Source organism: Spinacia oleracea, chromosome 6, assembly GCF_020520425.1.
Source record: "Spinacia oleracea cultivar Varoflay chromosome 6, BTI_SOV_V1, whole genome shotgun sequence".
Lineage (NCBI taxonomy): Eukaryota > Viridiplantae > Streptophyta > Magnoliopsida > Caryophyllales > Amaranthaceae > Spinacia > Spinacia oleracea.
This window is the reverse complement of record NC_079492.1, coordinates 106,258,201-106,263,724: the sequence shown is the minus strand read 5'-3', so window position 1 is coordinate 106,263,724 and position 5,524 is coordinate 106,258,201. Positions and strand designations below refer to the sequence as shown.

The following is a 5,524-nucleotide window of genomic DNA, read 5'->3' as shown; positions in this document are numbered from 1 at the left end:
TGCTCGAAAGGGGTGCAGTGATCCTCTGGATCTGTTGTGACGTCATACTTGTCGGCTGTCATTTTGATTTTCTCCATCATTTCTTCTAGAATTTCTCTGCACAGGAGAATCCTTCGGCTGGATCGTATGCCTTCTGCACACCTGATGTACCGGTACTCTTCGTTCATCTATTGGGGACAATTGTGCTCGATCTCAGGGTCCTCCATTTCAGGCTGGATATGTTGTTTTCTTTTTTGTGTTATGTTTTCCTAGTTAGAAGATTCTAGAAGATTTCGTATTGGCACGTAAGGTGTTTCTTGTGCTGTAATATGGACGGTGTTGTTTCCACCAGGGTTTTGAATTGGTGTCAGATAACGCCGCCATGACAGTTGACAACGTTTTCAATTGTTGTCCTATGAATATTCCCGACGAGGGTGATAATTGATTCGTTATTGTCTATGCGGGAGGCGTGCGGAGTGGCCCCCTGGGTGGACTCTCTTGTCCAGCTTCTTGCTCTTCCTCTTCAATAATTACTTCGTCCGGAGCCGACTGCAAAATATTTTTCACTACTGGTGTTATTATTGGCTGGGTAGATGAGATGAATTTTGCCGGCTGTGTAACTACTGACCGTGGTGTTGCGCCTTTCGCTGACTGTGGAGTTGTCATTTTTTTTCCTGATTTTTCTTCGATTTCTTACTACTGTATTTCGCTGAGAGATCCATATGGGATAATATGCCGTTAACAAGGGATCAGGTCCCCTCCTTCTAGTGCCAATCATTCCGGGTGCGGACAGAGAACAACTGACTGTACGACTATGAACTTCTGTTGTAATCGCTGAACAGAATGGATTAACTAGCCTCGGGGGTTGCTCGAAGATCCCCCTCCGATGCTTAAGTAAGATTTACTGAATGCAATGAAGAGTTAACTAAGCAGTAAGTAAGGTGTGTGTTTAAGTATTTCGTACCTTGTAGCAATAAATTAGGTCCTCCTTATATAGAAAAACTGTGTTGTACAATCGAGTAGCCTCTACCTCGTAGGACAGTGACTTGTCTGATGGTAACCCCTTGGTGATCCCAGATAACGTTGTGATGATATATGTCGGTTGGGCACATAAGGAATTTCCGGTAAGACATAATTGTCTTTGTTTCTCCGACTTAGATGCTGGATGATTTTACTTACGGGAGTTATGTCGGTATGCTGGCATGCTGGTAGGACACCCTGTACACAATGTTGGTGGTATTCTATCACTATCATTTGAATTGATCTGATGAGGATACATGCGAGAGCTTTGTTACAGTAATATATACAACATGGACTTTACTATAGTCCTCATATTTCTTCAGTTTTAATAGAACTATGATGCATATCGGTAACCAATTTGTTCATGTGCTTTTAAAGTCAGAACTCTCCATATTATCAAAATAAATCAACTCTATGGTTAGTTCAAATTTCTTTTGTAGATGTCGTATGAATTTTTATTAATGAATCGGTTTTACTATAATAAGACAACGTTATTCTTGGGTTGGGTCACCCTTTAGTTTTTACTCCGTATACAACTAGTCTTTTATGGATGTCGTATGAAATTTTATTAATGAATTGGTTCTACTATAATAAAACAAGGCTCTTTTTAGGGTGGGTCACCCTTTAGTTATTACTCCATATACAACTAGTCTTTTATGTACGGATTATGTGCTTTAATAAATGAAGTGCATATAATATCCATAAAATTAAGGAAATTTTGTGAAACACTATCTTAATGTTTGGACGTTTTGTGAATTACTACCTTATAAAAACTTTTTTATATTTTTCTACCTTATAAGTTTGATATGTTTTAGTAACACTACCTTGTAACAGAAAACGTTAAATCTCTCCGTTTGTGGACCCCACCCCCAACGACTTTATTCCATTTATCTTTCCTCTTTCTCAATCTCTGTTTTCTACTTCAACTCTCAATCTTTTTCCTCTCATTTCTCAACCCTCTTCCTTGAAATCCCTCTCAATATTCCTTTAGCAATCTCATTCTCAACATGCTGTTGTATGACACGCTGAACTAGCATAGCGCCATGGTTGGGATCATATCCTTCATGAAGATTTATCTCTCTACACTTTGAACTTCCATGGTCCCAATCACCATGGAACCGAACTTTACTATCCTGAAAATATTAATCTTCCTCATCCCAGTAAGCTTGCAGGGTCTAGCAATGGATTACTTTGTTTCACATTCAAATCTGATCATCATGTTCTTCACAATCCTGTACTGTTACTCGGGCCTATGAGGTATTACCTCAATGCAATGTAAAAAAAGAGAGAAAAGAGAGAGTATTTTGAAACAACCTCCGAAGTCTGACATGTGAATCATTCCATCAATTCATCAGAGCAACTAAATTGCAGAAAACTAAATAATAATCAAATTTATGAGAAATAATTGAGATAACAACTCTCATAGGAAAATTATGAATGACAACACAAATGATCCAGAACAGCGTATATTGCCTTTACCGGCGAAGATATTATCGAGCCGGCGATAATTTTTAAAAAATGAAAAATAGATATGAGATCAGAAATGGTTAATTGGTATCGGTCACGGTAAATTCAGAAACATAGACCAAATGATATTCATCGTTTCTCACAGATCTACAAATAGTTTTGATAATCAGAAATCACATATTTCGAATTGGAAACAAGGAGTTGAAAGGAAGAGAGAGAGAGCAATCATCAGAGACTTAAATACAAAAACAATCATAGAGATTGGGAAAATCTGTAAGTTTTTGCAGATATTTCTCATCAGATGATTGATGCTTCGAACCGTAGGAGAGAGAAAAATATGAAAAAATGCAATGAAGACTCGGAAAAAAGTGTTGTTTACCAGGCAACGAGGAAAGTTCGGCGAGAGCAGCGATGTTGATGATGGAGAACATGGTTTGGGTGAGTTATTATATGAGTTTGTAAAGGATAAAAGTGAGAAAGAGAAGTAGAAAACAGAGACTGTGAAATGGGAAAGAGAAATGGAATAAAATTGTGGGGAGTGGGGCCCACAAACGGAGGGATTTAACGTTTTCTGTTACAAGATAGTGTTACTAAACCATATCAAATTTATAAGGTAGGAAAATATAAAAAAGTTTTTATAAGGTAGTAATTCACAAAACGTCCAAACATTAAGATAGTGTTTCACAAAATTTCCTAAAATTAATCACATGAACATTTAAACATAAGTACTCCCCTCTTTTAAAATAATTACATAATATATAAATTTGATCTCCTCCATTGCCAATCAAATCTATTAGCAAAACAATTTTTTCCCATTATAAAATCATGATTAACAATATAGAGATATTGCATTTAAAAAATAATGTTAGGGAAGGGTATAAAAGGTAGTTCACATTTTTGACACCGCCTCAAGTATTTCCTTAGAGATTAAGCAGTAAATATAATCAAGATTGGGCTAAGAACAATGGGTTTAGAGCATCAATAAGGGAAGACCTGATGACTTTTAATCTCTCTCATGTGCCACCTAAACTCCAACTCTAAATAAGAATCTACTCCAAAATATTGTGGAAATGCACTAACTCTTAACACTAGCTCTTATCCTCTCTTACCCTCTTTTTTTATTTAATTTTCATGCAAAAAATGATGATGTGACACTAACTCTTTGGAGATAGCTTTTATTTCAGAAATTTCTTTTACAAACTTTTAATTAAGAGCTTTCCATTACTCACCTAGTAGCTCTTAATTTTGCTCTCATTAGGAGTCACTTCAAAATTGTGTATCGCATGGGTGTTTACCCAGTTTAACACTTGTATATCACCCTCCCAAACGTTTAACACCAGAGTCCACCTCCCCTCCCAAAACTTGTCTGATTTGAGTAACTTAAAATCTGATAGTCGCCGGTGTCTAAAGTAAATAAAATCTAATGTCGATCAAATTTTCATGTCTATACTATTCTTTGTAAATCACATTACTCCATACATATATTTTCATACAATCCCAAATTCTTATATGAGACTGTCCTCACCATCAACTGATGGTCCATACATATATTTTCATACAATCCCAAATTCTTATATGAGACTGTCCTCACCATCAACTGATGGTGAGACTAGTTCACACTTGCGAATTTAGGTATGTTACTTCTATAGTTTAGACATGTTACTTTTTTTTATATAATTTTAGAGGAGGTACTTTTTTAAGTTTAGGTATGTTACTTCTATAGTTTATACATGTTACTTTTTTTATACGGAGTAGTTTCAGGGGAGATACCTTCTTAGTTTAGGTATGTTACTGTTGGTAATTTAATGCAATACGGATCCGTTTAATCATGATAATGCTTATGGGCCTGTTTCATTGTTGTCGTGGGTATTGGTTTTTTGGAATATTGTTTAGGAGTTGCTGTTTATACCAGATTCCTTATAAATACTCCTTTATTTATTCCAATAAAAAACCCGAAGACATAGAGAAACGAAAAAAACCCTAAAACATATTACTCTGTCATTATTGTCCCATAGAGATCTGAGCAGTTCTTGAAGTAATTCCAGCCTTCCAATCGGGGCACAGAGTTGGAAGGTAGCTGTGTTACCCTTGGGGAGCAATCGTCACTGAAAACCTTGTACCGGTGGTGGCGAAATACGCTTCTAGGGCAGGCGTAAAACCCGTCACAGCTTTTGAGATCAATTATTGAGTATTGTGTTTCTTCCCTATTATATTATTGTTAATTTCATGGTTACAACGTATTATTTCCAACAATCTAGAAGCGTATTTTGGTTGTTACCATAATTAACGATCTATTTTGTGACTTTTGTCTCATATATCACAAATTCTTGTTTACAAGGGTTGTACAATAAATATTGTACACCAGAGTAAAAGTTAACTCAAAAAATGTTTAAAAGTTAAGCTTATATATGTAAAAGTTATCCATTTTTCAGTGATAATTTTTTTCATTTTAATAAAACTTATTTCTTCAAAATCATTAATAATGTATAAAATTAATCATTTAACTATTTAAAATGTTTATCTATCAACGTTTTTTTTACTAATATAAAAGTTAATCAAAACTAGGTTAAAGTTACAAAAAAATGGGTAAAAGTTATTTTGGTGTACAATAAATTTATTGTGCACCTAGTGCGCACAAGACCTTTTGCTCATATATTTATGTGATTTCAGTTGCGGCATAAATATATATGTTGATTATTTAACTTGTGTCGGATATAAAATTTTCTTTGACAAAGAGAATCTGTGTTGCACATGGAAAAGAGGTTTAATTTGATAAAGTGTTATGCGTATGGTGATCCAATAATATTTCAATCAGATGAGGTCTAATATAATTCAATCTTTAACTTGAGTTTGGGAAGGTCAGAAATTTGTTATAAATGCTTATGTTTGGCGGCCTAATTCATGAAAGACATGGTATTCAAATTGTCAGTGAGAATTGTAGTTGAGTCCTATGTTTTGATGATAATTTCATCCGGCCCATATACGAAGTAACAATTCTTTGAAGAAGACTATTAAGTAGCGGCTTTCGACGTGGAATTAAATTTGACTTTTTTCTTGC

At 35.0% G+C, this 5,524-nt stretch overlaps 1 non-coding gene across 1 annotated transcript; it reads right to left on the bottom strand.

The window, feature by feature from the left end:
* Positions 1-2,689: 2,689 nt before the first annotated feature.
* Positions 2,690-2,773, bottom strand: LOC130464710 (small nucleolar RNA Z199). The gene has a single exon (XR_008925065.1). It is a non-coding gene; the product is annotated as a small nucleolar RNA Z199 (small nucleolar RNA).
* Positions 2,774-5,524: the final 2,751 nt, after the last annotated feature.